The sequence below is a fragment of the Uloborus diversus genome, chromosome 6 (assembly GCF_026930045.1).
Source record: "Uloborus diversus isolate 005 chromosome 6, Udiv.v.3.1, whole genome shotgun sequence".
Lineage (NCBI taxonomy): Eukaryota > Metazoa > Arthropoda > Arachnida > Araneae > Uloboridae > Uloborus > Uloborus diversus.
Genome location: NC_072736.1, coordinates 66,990,832 through 67,005,052, shown reverse-complemented (window position 1 = coordinate 67,005,052; position 14,221 = coordinate 66,990,832). Strand labels below are relative to the sequence as shown.

The 14,221-nt window shown below is 36.6% G+C and overlaps 1 protein-coding gene across 2 annotated transcripts in view; it reads right to left on the bottom strand.

Moving 5' to 3' along the window:
* The window catches only part of LOC129224284 (glutamate-gated chloride channel-like), a 36,297-nt gene that overhangs the window by 5,159 nt on the left and 16,917 nt on the right, over nucleotides 1-14,221 (bottom strand). The gene's annotated exons all lie outside the window — the stretch shown is intronic.

Genomic DNA, 14,221 nt, shown 5'->3' with positions numbered 1-14,221 from the left:
CTAAAACTGGCTCGCAGTGGGTTAGATAATTTTAGTCATAAAGAAGGAAATCGTGAGTTGAAAGGAAAATTTAAGTTTCAGAAACAAGCTCACAGTTCCACTGCTTCAAGTTTTCTTAGCACTAAGGATCGAGCTTGTCTTTTTTATGATAAAATGCATGATTGTAAAAATTGTTGTGGGACACGTGGATTATCTCTTAATGAAAGGGTAGCTAAAGTTAAAGAAAAGAAATGTTGTCTAAAATGTTTAGAGCCAAATCATATAGCAAAATTTTGTAAACAGTTCATTAAGTGTTTTTCTTGCGGTAAAGCGCATTTAAATATTTTATATCCAGAGTTGAATAAAACAATTCAGCCAACAGAGGAAAAGCCGGTAGCTGAAACATTGCATACAACTACAGTCGGGCAAACTTGTACCCCGGAGGTAGCTCTAATGACTTTGTGGGTAAGAATAGCGGGAGTTAAGGAGTGTAAAGAAATAAGAGCCCTTTTAGATTGTGGTTCCCGAAAATCATACATTTTGGAATCATTAGCCACAGAGCTAGAATTACTCGTTGTGTCAAAAGAAAATGTAGCTCTTACTTTATTTGGGGGTACTAAAACTGAACCAAAGTTGCATAACATAACAATTACAGAGCAAAATTGTGCTCGGTCAGCTCGTAAAGGTATCCAAATTTAGAATTTGAATTCTTGGATCAGAAGGTAATTTGTGGGGATATACCTCGGGTACCAAAGGGTCCGATATTGAAAGAATTAAAGCGAAATCGGATTTGGTTGTCGGATTTAGGTGAAAATTGTCCTAAAATAGAAATGCTCATAGGTAGTGACATTTACGGGAAAATTCTTACCGGGCGAGTTAAGCAATTGAAAGGAGGTTTAACCGCTATTTGTACAAAATTGGGCTGGGCAGTTTGCGGTGTATCAGATGATTTTCATAAAGGGAAAAATGCTTCTGCCTTTTGCACGAATTTAGCAATACAGGATTTCAAGATTTCCGATCTTTGGAGCTTAGAAACCATCGGAATTTTGGATGCTAATCTCAACTTAAATAACTCTTTAGAGGAAAAAATAGCACGTGAGCAATTTTTGAATTCTCTCTCGAGAAACGAGGGGGGTCGTTATAGTGTGGGATTACCTTGGCTGGGATGCAATGTAGAATTGCCCTCAAATCGTCATATAGCCGAAAAGAGATTGTTCAATGTCTCCCATAGACTTAAAAAATCTTTGAGAAAATATGAGGAATATGATAACATTTTTAAACAGTGGTTAGAAGAGGGTGTAATCGAAGCGGTACCAAATAATGAATTGCATTTTAAAGGGCATTATTTACCCCATCATCCAGTTTTTAAACATAGTAGTGTTACGACTAAGATATGACCCGTTTTTGACGCGTTATGTAAAGTTAATAGATCACCATCCCTTAATGATTGTTTGGTTAAAGGCCCAAATTTAATTGAAGAAATTCCATCTATTTTGTTGGGTTTTAGAGAGAAAAGTATTGGTGTTACGTCCGATATTCGGCGTGCATTTTTGCAGATTGAGTTGAGGAAAGAAGATAGGGACTTTTTGAGATTTTTATGGTGGGAGAAAGGCAAGTTAAAGGTTCTTCGTCACACAAGAGTCGTGTTCGGGGTACGACCGAGCCCATTTTTACTGGGGGCGGTTATTTCCTTCCACTTGTCAAAAGTACCGCCTGATCAAAATGATATTGCACGAAAATTAGACAGATCATTTTACACTGATAATTGCGTGACTTCAGTAGATAATGAAAAAGATCTCGTGGATTTTGTAAAATCCTCTACTGAAATTTTAGCTGAAGCTCGAATGGACTTGCGAATGTGGACATATGGTCCAGTAGAGAAAGATATTGAATTGGCGCCAGATTATTCGAGCGCAGATTCCCCGGCAGAGAATCCCGTTCTAGTTTTAGGAACTATGTGGGACAGATAGTTAGATAATCTTCACGTAAAAATTGAGAACGTCGCGGTTTCAAAGAAAGTGACTAAAAGGGAGATTTTGTCTTTAAAGCAATCAATTTTTGATCCCTTGGGATTTTTGACACCTGTTTTATTGCAAACTAGCCGCCATCGGCGACCAGCTGGTTCGTCTTCTTACGCCATTCGCCTTTCTATGTAAGCAGCCACCTACGGCGGCTGTTTGGCCAACTTGTCATTTACCTTTTTACTTCAAGTTTGCCGCCTTCGGCGGCTGTAAAAATAAATTTGGCAGCAGTATTAATCAAGCCATCTCTATCTTTTTTTTTTTTTGTGCCATTCAAATTTTTTCGCCAAGATTGGCGCCTTCGGCCGCTATCTACCTTCCTAATTAAAACAAAGATCACTCAAAAAACCGTTTTTTTTTTATTTTAGTACAGCCAAATATATATATATATATATATATATATATATATATATATATATATATATATATATATATATATATATATATATATATATATATACAAAATTTCCTATAGTGTGCAAAAAGTAGCATTTGACAAAGAAAAAAACCTCGCTGTTTTTATTGAATTAAATGCGCACAAGTATGAAATGTAACGTAATATAGATACAGCAAAACGTCCAGCAGGGAGGGGGGATGGAAAAAGAAATAAATGCAATCCCTAAATAAAACAAAAAAAAGGAAAGAGAAAAAAAGCAATCGCTGCCGGAAAAACGCATGGTCATCACGTCATAAAATGTAGAAGTAAACGATATAGTAAAAAAAAAGATTAACATTGTTTGCGATTAAGTTTCATCAGAATATCGAATTGAAATCCAAGTAGTGACGTCAGTGGCATGAAAGATTGAAGAACGCTTTTTTCGACCGATGCGTGGAAAGACATGGTGTGTTCAGCATTAAAAAAATTGTAAAAAAAGCCTATTGCGTATTTTTAAGAACTTTTTTCTTTTGAAGAGGGCGAAATCATTTTACTATTACCAACTTAAATTTTAGAAGTGAGGCTTTGAAACTTCTCGCAGGATTATATTAGAAAAAATAAAACCCAGGAAAAAATGCAAATTAAAGTTTTTTTTTCAAAAATTGATAAAAAATACAAAAATTTCTCTATTTTCAAAATTTTTTCATTCATCATATTTAAAATTAAAGTTTCTACACTATAGTACAAAAAATATTTGTGTGGTGCGATTGGTTCGGAATCTGTGAGGTAAAAAGTACTAAGAAGTGCAGAAAAATACATAAAACATTTAATAACTTTTTTTCTAAATAAAATATCAAAAATCGAACCCCGAGGTGCACATCTTCAGCAAAAACCGCACCTGTATACCAAATTTCATATTTCTAGGCCTTACCGTTTTCCCGGGAAGCGCGCCACACACACACAAACATCTTATTTTATTATATGTATAGATAAAGTTGTTACAACAGGAAATTTGGGAGATGAAAGTGGACTGGGATGCCCCTTTACCCGGTATTACTAGAAATAAATTTTTAAAACGGTATAATCAACTGAAAATTCTGAATGATTTGCGAATACCGCGGCGTATAGGGTTCGGAGATCGAAGTACCTGGTCACTTCATATATTTTGTGATGCTAGCCAGCATGCATATGCAATGGTAATTTTTTTGAGGTCCGAGAGTGAAGGGGAAATATTTGTCAGGTTTGTAGCAGCCAAGTCAAGAGTTGCTCCATTAAAAGGAATTACTATTCCGCGTCTAGAGCTTATGTCGTGTGTTTTAGGTGTGCGCCTTTCTAAATACGTGTCGGAAGCACTCGCATTACATGTAGCTAAATATTTTTGTACAGATTCCAGCACAGCATTATTTTGGATACAAAGAAATGACGCGTGGGGAACTTTTGGGGGTAATCGTGTTAGGGAAATTTGCTCAGTTACAAATACAAATCAGTGGTCACATATTTCAAGTCATTTAAACTTTGCAGATTTACCTTCACGCGGTTGTTTTCCTCTTCAGTTTCTAAATCAGATTGGTGGCGTGGGCCTGTTTGGCTTAAAAGTTCTAAAGATAATTGGCCAAAATCTGAGGTTAAAGCAAGTGAAACTTTAATTTTTGCAGAACGCAAGAAATCCATATGTTTAAATCTTAGTGCCGTAGTAGAAAGTGAGAGAGTTAAATGGTACGAGAAGTTTTCTAAATTTTCAAAAATGATAAGAGTTTTAAGTTGGGAAAAAAGATTCATTAGAAATTGTCAAAAAATAATGGTAATTCGAGAACCTTTCTTGCTAGATTCCGAAATAAAAGAATCTAAAATCGCGCTTCTTGCTCTTGTTCAGGCAGAAAGTTTTCCGGAAACGGGAGACTCTATCGGTGGCATTGTGACCATAAGAGATCAAAGTGGTTTAAGAAGAGTAAGAACACAAATCGTTGAAAGAGAAGATTCCTATGAATTCCGGTATCCTATTTTGTTGCCATCGAAGCACTACATAGTGAACTGTTTAGTCAGAGACTATCACTTGAAATATTCACATGCTGGAACTCAAGCATTGACTGTTATAATGAGAGAAGAATTTTGGATAATAGGTGCTAGGCACACAATCCGATCAATTGTTAAGAACTATGTTCGATGTAAAAGATTTACTGCAAAACCTCCAACTACTGGATCCATTCAGTTACCACTGGACAGAGTTCGTGATGCTTTCGCCTTTGAAGTCACCGGAATAGATTTATGCGATCCGCTTATTCTCCGGAATAAAACTAAGACTTGGATAGTCTTGTTTACGTGTGCGGTATACCGATGCGCACATTTAGAGTTGGTGTCATCCATAAGCACAGAGACCTTCATGCAAGCACTGCGGCGTTTTATAGTCCGAAGAGGTCGTCCGTCTGTTGTGTACACCGACAATGGGACTAATTTTGTTGGAGCGTCAAGATTACTGAGAAAAAATAGATAGGAAAAAAGTGATATCGCTGGAAACGTTAAGCCCCATCACTTGGAATTTTATTCCGCCCACAGCTGCGTGGTGGGGCGGATGGTGGGAGCGTCTAGTTCGTACCACTAAGGAATTATTAGTGCGAGTTTTGGGACAAGCATCCGTAACCTATGAGGAATTACTTACTCTCCTATGTGACGTGGAGTCGGTGATGAACTGTCGTCCTCTAACCTATGTCTCGAACGACAGAGGATTTAACCCCTTTAACACCTTCTATGTTTATACAGGACATTAAATTTTCAGGTACCCCAGATTTGGACCTGTTAGATCGAGATAAACTCTTAGTACGCCAACGCTTTTGTCAAGAGTTAAGGGAACAACTTCGAAGTCGTTTCCGCAAGGAGTATCTCGGACAATTGGTGCAGAGGCATGGACAAACTCATTGTGAGCTGAAATTAGGGGACATTGTATTGGTCGGAAGCGAAAATCTCAAACGAATTAACTGGCCGATTGCGCATATTCAGGAACTGTGTACCGGAAGAGACCGACGGATAAGAGTTGTTAAAGTAAAAACCCAAAATGGTACATTGACCCGTCCTGTACGAAAACTGTACCCTTTAGAAGTGTGCTTCTGTTTTAAAAATAGCATTATTTAATTTTTGATTCAAGCAAATCAAAAAGGTCGGAGTGTTGTGAAACTGATCACAAAAGAACTTTGAACTGTTTTTAACCGACTTCAAAAAGGAGGCGGTTATCAGTTCATACCGTATGTATGTTTTTTTTTTTGTTTGTCCACTCATAGCGTCTCACCTAGTGATCCGATTTTGATGATTCTTTTTTTAATGGATAGGGGATGGCTCAACTTAGGTCCCATTACTTTGTTTGACCATATTTGTTCTTTAGAAAAAAAGTTATGGGCAAAAAACAACAAATTTCATGCAATTTCCCTATTAAATGATATTGTAGCGAAGTTCGCACTATTCATCCGTGGAAAACGGTGGCTCAGTGGTAGAATTCTCGCCTCCCACACGAGCGACCCGGGTTCAAATCCCGACTAGGACAAAGTGAATTTTACTAAATTTTCGTTTCTACTGCTTCCCGTATTTTCTCGAATGTTCTATTAATTTCTGTATCTTTCCAAGTCGGGAAGGTTCCAGCACTTTCTCAAGTTGTATATAAGGAGATGTAACGTTCATTCGTGGTTCTGAATAAAGATCTCGAGTTGAGACTAACGAGTATTCGCTTCATTTGGCTTTCAAATTGTCTTCGCTATCTTCATCTACGCGACAATATGAAACTCATTGTTATAAAAGTTTGGTGCCATATAACAGTAATATTAATAGTAATTGTAATGATAATTTTGAATGAAGGCTTCTCTGAAGCAAGCATTAAATTTCTTCAAGGGATACTTCGATAATGAGGAATCTGGCGCTGTCGCCTCATTTTTGGCGTAAATAATTTTATTTTAGTAACCCTGCTGATTTATAGTAACCCTATGTGAATTATCAAAATCTTCCTTTCTTCAGTGCTATTGCTCCATAGTAGGGGTAAACCTAACCTGGAAGCGAGGTGATGCAGTGATTAGGATCTGCTTAGCCTTCACAATGCTACCATTAGGTTTGCCTCAACTACTCTGTAGTATTTTTATCGTTATCGTCTGTGCCGATAACAGATGATCGGGGCTAAGTAAGAAAATACAGGGTTGCATCATGAGCAACTTAGATGCTGTGGAACGTAAATTAGTTAGGAAAACAGCAATACTTAAATGGTTATAATTAAATTAACTACGCATGATTTCCAGAGATTAACAAAGATAAGTTTTTAGTGCTAACCGCTTAAAGTTTAACGCGTGTCAAGAGTTTTTTTTTTTTTTTTTTTTTTTTTTAGTATGGAGCATTTTTAAGAAAAAAATGTGAAGTTTCGTGATGGTAACTTCTTACTATTTCTGAAATACCTACATTTACACTAAAAAGAATGAAATAAAAAAATTTTGAAAAAAAAATAGAACCGACTTCAAAATTGCTCTAAAAAGTGAAAAATAATTTTATTCTTTAAACACCATCGATAATGCTTTTAAACATAATTTTTGAAGTTGGCGCAAAAACGATGGATAAAATCATTCACAGCCATAACTCAAATACAACTATAAATTTAACCAGGCCCAGTTTCTTCACTATCACATACATTATGCATTGATGACAGCAAATTTGAATAACGATATAAATGTTTCGTTCGTAACTTTGGATGCTTTTCTGAAAAAAAATATGAACGAAGCATGGTTACCCTTGATTTTACGTTTTGTTTTTGCGCCAACTTCAAAAATTATGTTTAAAAGCATTATCGATGGTGTTTAAAGAATAAAATTATTTTTCACTTTTTAGAGCAATTTTGAAGTCGGTTCTATTTTTTTTCAAAATTTTTTTTCTATTTTTAATTATTCAATTCTTTATTTATCGTGATTTATGTAAATTTTGATGTAAAGAAATTTATCTGGCAGGTGGCGCCAGATAAAATAATACCTTCTGTTGACAGGTAGTCGACTGCTTTTTTGTTTCAGTGGAAGCGCAACTCTGCGCGTTGTAGTGTGGATGGCAGACATCAACAAAGTCCGTATGTAGATATTTTGAGTTAGTTCTTCTACCTATGTGTTCAATCTCACAGATAAAAATATGGTCAGAATGAAATCGAGGAGTCTCCTAACAATCGTCGTACATCAATTACGTGGCTGAATTCACCCAAAAAAAGAGAAAAGCGCCCTGCTTGGCGGAAACCAATGAAATAATGTCCTACTGTTGATGGTTGTCATATATTAAGGCTCTTCTGATCGAAACTGGTCCCGTCCAAGATGGCTTGCTGCAACCAGCAAAGAAAACCTGTTTCGGGTAGAAAAAACTCGGCGCGGACGTGACGGACGGCAGATGTGTGAACTAGAATCATTCTAACTGGCAAAAGCCGACGCATCCGCCATGTTGGAGCAAAATTACTTACTAGGTTTGCTTGACTTACTCTTTCTAAAGAAAAAAATAATTTAATTACTTAATTTACGCTAGTAAAAGTACCCATTTTAAATAATATACGTCTCGGACATTGAATACAGTCGAAACGGCAAATGAGTGAATTTAAACGATAAAAAAATGATAAATTATAAAACCATTTCAATTTGTTTGTGCAAAACTAAAACATTTCCAAATAGAGGGTTGTAAATATTTCGTTTGTAAAAAAAAAAAAGTGATAATCTTTCTTCTAATTACCTCCCCCTACCTTTCGATAGAGGAGCAAATGTTTAACAACCGTCGAATTGAAAAAAAAAAGCAACCCAAGATCGCTTTTTACAAAAGATTCAAGCAGTTGGGCATTGAGAAGGGTTCGAAATACATATAGTATTAGTACGATTTTTTTAAAATCGAATCAACTACTCTTTCTTTCTTTTTTTTTCAATAAAGTCAACTCGGATTTTTTTTCGTGCAAATAAAAAAATGATTTAAATTTATTAATACTAAATGCAATATTTTAATACTAATTAACAGCTCCAAATAATCATAAAGCCCCAGAAACCCTTCAATTGATGGGTCTGGCATGATTAGATAAGAAAAGGGGGGGAGTGTAAGAACACTCTAATAAATTTTAATACATTTCTTGGTTGTATCCCAAAATGACTGGGAAGGCGATAATTGTAATTGCATGCATGTAGAAATTTTACTTTAATATTCTAGGATTTTGGAGACAACAAAGGCAATATCAAAATTTCATAAAAACATCTTTTCCGACGAGTAAGAATTGAGTGATCAAAAAAATCTAATTTCAACTTCACAATTTTTTTTTTTTTTTTTTTGAGCAATCACGATTGCTTATTGCTTTCATTTGACTGTCCTTGACGTTACGGTTCCTTTTTCAGCTTGGACCAGGGCTGCAGCACCACCGTCCACCGGCGGCGGCGCGGCTGGTCCTGAGCACTATCCACCGGAATCCACTTTTGCTGGGCGGTGGCGTCTATGTCCTACACACAAATGGTCATACACACTCCCCTACGTGCGCACGCATTTACACACATACACACGCCTACGTGCACACACGTAAGCCTACGCACACAACTATACACACGTAACCACCCAGGAGGAGGGACATGCTTGGGGAGGGAGCCGTTTCTAGAAACAATAACTCTAATCAGTAGGGTCTTGTCGCAACTCGTGATTGCGAAAAACATAATTTGAATTCAAAGTTTTGGAATTCAAATTAGAATTAATTGGTGGAAGTAGGTCACAGATTTTACTTTTTTTTTCTTTTTTCAGAATTAATGCACGAGAGAGTCAGAGAGCGAAACATTGGCGAATTTGTGGAAGCGGTTTTCGTCGCTTCCAGGCTGCCAGTCACTTCGCGGGCTATTAATTTATCCTTTCTTTTTTCTTTCTGCATCTGCTAGAAATCTGAAGAGCTGAAATCCTTTTTTGGAGCTGTTTGCACAAATAATAGCCTAACAATCACCCGTTTGACTCAATTTAACAAATGCGAAAGAAATGTAAACATCAGCAGTAGTGCTATCGCTGCGAAGCACTGGATCAAGTTTGTTCCAAAATGGCGGATGCGTCGCCTCCTCCACTATAGGGGCCTTAGTGTAAACCTTCACTCGAAGGTGCGAACTAGAGCCCCTATAACTGGAGAGGCCGACGCATCCGCCATTTTGGAGCAAACGTACAACAGAGAAAGCTACCTTTATTGGCAATCCTTCGCCTAACAGGGAACGAGAAGTCGGAGAGCGAAGGTGAACATTGGCGAAATTTTGGAAACAGTTGGCGTCGTTTCCAAGCTGCCAGTCACTTCACGTGCCATTATTTATCCATTTCTTTTTTCTTTCTGCATGTACTGGAAATTTGAAAAGCCGAAATCCTTTTTTGGAGCTGTTTACACAATTAACAGCCGAATAACCACCCATTTGACTCAATTTAACATATGCTAAAGAAATGTAAACATCGGCAGCAATGCTAACGCTACGAAGCACTGGATCAAGTTTGCTCCAAAATGGCGGATGCGTCTGCTCCTCCACTATAGGGGCCTTAGTGCGAACAGCTCCTAACGTGGCGAACGTGTTGTGCGGACGATGTCTGAATTACGCTTAAGGCCCCTGTACACTATATCAGCCGATGCATCAGTCATTTTGGATCGGAGAGCGTGTTTGAGTGGTTGTCTTTCCTGGCACGTTATTGTGTTTGGTGATTTTTTATTGCGAGCAATTATTTGCGACACGTGACTTGATTGTTAAAATTTGTATTATTTTTGGGCAATTTGGCAAAACCCGAAATTTTACTGTGGTAACCCTAGCTCCGCAACAATGAAAAATCCGATCCGAAATTGCTAAACTTAAGCTGATGTGTCGGCCTATTTATAAAGCGGCTGTAGGTCAGAACCCTAGATCAGGAACCCCACAAAATTGTAAACAAATATTTTCCAGCAGAGGGAAAGTACCACTTATTAAATGAATTCAGAGGTACTATCAAAAATTCATTTCATTTAGGTTGTGGGACCATGTGTAGTGTTATGCATATGTGGCCCCATGTGAAGTGTTATGCATGTGTGACCCGAGTGATATTAAGATTAAATATACCTTGTTTACACCCTCAGCGTACTATAACAATGCATATGTAATAAACAAAAGACGTACGGTTGCAGAATTGCAGCACTTACATCCAATGTAGAAATTCAGAGAGCCCTTACAGATGTGTCAGGCCTACTTCCCCAAAATTTCTGGGTCGGGCCCTGGCCATCGGTGTCTCTTCGGTGATTCACTTTAAATTTTCACTTAACCTTATAGCAATTTCTGGCACATAATTCGCAGGAAAAACTAACATATGAAACTCTAATTTTAACTCAACCTTCTTTTCTAAAAAGGAGGCCTTATTAATTTTATAAAGATTCAATTGAATTTCTTCTGATGATCGCTGCGGATCTGGTGTGCTACTTATTCAAAAGATAACCTGTTACTCGCACTAGCTGACACTATTGTTGCTGGTACAAGGCACAGAACATCACGTAATGTGATGAACACTAACAAGGGGAATCCGGATTTTATTTTCTACTTCGGCTTGGAAGCTATATTGACAGTAATGTGAGGTGCAGCATCTTCTCATGCACTACCCAGCAAAAGTAAAGATTCTTCTTGGAAAGAAGAAACCTGGCAAATGACCATAGACGCTTTCTGTCGTAATGTGCTTATCAGCATATTTGAATAAGACACTTTATTATGTTAATTATAATCAGCGGCGGATACAGACCAACATTTCAGGGGGATCATATTCAAGATCTTATATTCAGGTAGGAAAACGTTCTAGAATTCGTTGAGAGCAAATGAAAAGCCTCGAATCGACGAGAAGTAAGGCGTAAACTTAATCAATTTAATCAGTTTTGAAAATTAACAAATTTGAAAATTGATTTTCTAATTAAGCGATTAATTTCGACTGAAAAAAATCTACTTAAACCTTTTTCTTAAGTTTGACGTTCCGTTTCTCTTTTCTTTTCTTAGGCTCAAGTTGCAGCAGGATCTCTTACACTTGACGAAAAACTGCCTAAGGTGCGGAAGGGGTCATGACCTCCATATCCCTCCCCCTCTGTACCCTCCCCTGATTATCATGGGCGGATGTAAACACTGTATCCCTCAGTACATCATCCATAGCGTTTTATAGTGTTACGGTTTGTGATGCTGTCGGTTATCGTGGACGAACTCACCCACTCTGAATTGGTAACAACTTGAAAAACGATTGTGATACAAGTGCATATTTGTAACCATGGTTTTGTCAGATTTTCTATTAAAAAATGTAGACATAGTCAAGAGTGGTTATTTCCACCCTTTAGTTAAATCAAAAGAATAAGAGTCCACTCCTTTTTTGTTTTCTTACCCACTGAACTTTAAGGCTGAGTGATATTAATAATGGTCGCATTTTGCAAATAATTAAGATATTAGTCAACTTTTAGAAAATGGGGAAATGAAAAGAATGTAAGAGATTATTATGAGTAGAGATATAAAATTTCCGGAAATTTTGAAGTGGTTGAAAAAACCGGTTTTTTACCGGGTTTTTTCGGGAAAAATTGGAAAAAATGGAAAATTTGATTTCTTTATGAATAAAATTTGGGTTTCTTAATAGCTCTGTGTTTCTTGTGACATATAAAGGTTTAAGCATAAAAAAATATATGCTATCCACACATCTTTTTCTGCTTGACAGAAATACACATAAAGGTAAGATTAATTAGAAGAAAAAAACCTTTTTTTTTATAACTGAGTAGAGGGCTTTCATGAGAAATAAGTCAAGTCGTCACTCAACCAATAATATTGGGTAATGTGTGTCTAATCATAACAATTACATTTCCGATTTTAGATAGCCTTTGAAACTTCTGAAACTTTCGATTTTCAAACATGATTGATATTTTTTTTTTTTGGGGGGGGGGGAGAAAAGTAATACAATGTTACTATCTGAAAATGAAAGCTATTGAGTTTGGATTTTTTCCAATCCAGTCTAAGTCCAAATAAAAACTAAATTGGTTTTTCTTAAGCTGAACCAAAATTAAACTGGAGTTAAAGTTTATTCATGCGGCCGTGCTAAGCACAGTAGTAAAAGTAGTCATACCAGCCCTTTTGAACAAATTTGAGTTATTATAACCAAGTTGTTCTCTGTTTCGTATTTTATTTAATAAATAAAATGTTTTAGGGTCATTTGATCAAGAGCTATTGTTTTGAAAAATTCTTTAAAAAAAAAAATATCGGACAAAAATTGTATCATCGAATGGAAGAAAGGTAATTTTATTTTAATGAGTATCTAATTTATTTTTCTTTCTCACTGTATTAGGAAATAATTTACAATATATTACCCAGTTTATGTATTGTTTTTCGGTTTTCTTAAAATTTTAAGCGAAATACCTGCTATTTTAAGTTGTTTAACCAAGTAGAACGACAGTTCCTTTGCTTGTAGTGCCTCGACAAACAGTATTTGAAACGGCATGCCGTCTCAAGTGGCTTGGAAATGATAGTCAATGTCCGGAAAGTGTACAAAACGAACAATGAACATTTCAGTTAATCGTCATGTCATCCAAAAGTGAGTTCAATGAAATCCTCGGGTTTCCACGAGAGCAGTCGTTTGTGGGAATTTGGGACCGATAAGTGCGACTAAGGGAAAAAACAGCTCAAGCAGAAGTTTTGCAAGTTCCAAAAATTCAGACATTCGTATCCAAAAATTCAGGCATTCGAAAGATGCCAGAAACTTTTGAGACGGGCCCGCAAGTCCACACTGGATGAGATACCTTTCACTGATTTACCGTTCAACCGGTTCATATCCCCAGAACCATAAAATTTGGTCTGTAGATACCATAGGCTCCCATATAGGGGGGAAAGTGAGGGTTCAAGCCCCCCCCCCCCTCTTTGGAAATGAGAACTTCCTTTCTTTTAAAACTTTTTTCTTTGTAAAAATGTAAAAACATTTTTTCTCCAGCCATTAATGAACTAGTTATCAAAAATGTTAAATTTTATTAGCTCTAATCTGTACTAAAGTCCGTTTCCATGGGGAAAATTTCCTGCTAAACCATGAGGAAAATATCAGAGCCCACCCCCCTTAAAATTTTGGGACAAGCGATAAAAAATCTCTAGTTTTTTGTGGATGAGGGCCGTAAAATGAATCAAAAAGTGAACCAAAAGGACATTTTAGAAGTTATTGTACTTCTGTGGACCTAAGAGCACTTCAGCATTGTACAAACTGGACATTTTTCTTTAACTCCACACCGATTCATATGGCCAAAAATACCAGAGTGGTGCAACGCACATTTTTTTTTACATGATATATCATCTTTAGAGTGAAAGCTCTACTCGCTCGACCTCAATCCTATTTATTACACTGTATGGCCTGTTTCAGAGTCAAAGGTCTACCCTAAACTATACAATGGACTTTCTAAACCAATTGTTTTATAGGGAATAGGATTGATTAAAGGACTTGCTGCCCTTGAATGAAAATTTCAATAAGCAGTTGCACCTCTGTATTACTGCATAAGGCTGCTAGTTTGAAACCAATTAAATTTATTGATTGCTAAAGGTCTTCTCATATTATTATTTTTTGTGTTTTGTTAATTTATTTGTTTTAATCGTTTCTTGGGAAATTGCTTGCTCTTTTTTTTTTTTTTTGCCGCACCCTGTACGTTTGGATCGCACAGTCAGCAGAAACATAGTTTTGTGATTGAAGTTATGCTCGTTTGTTTTATGAAGTAAGGAAAATAAATTCTTCACTAAGGTTGTTGGTTTAAGCTTTTTTGCTAAAAGTATTATTAAGCATTTTTTGATTTATATGGCAAATTATATTGTCATACAACAACTTGCATTAATGTTGCACAGTATTTTAACATAAA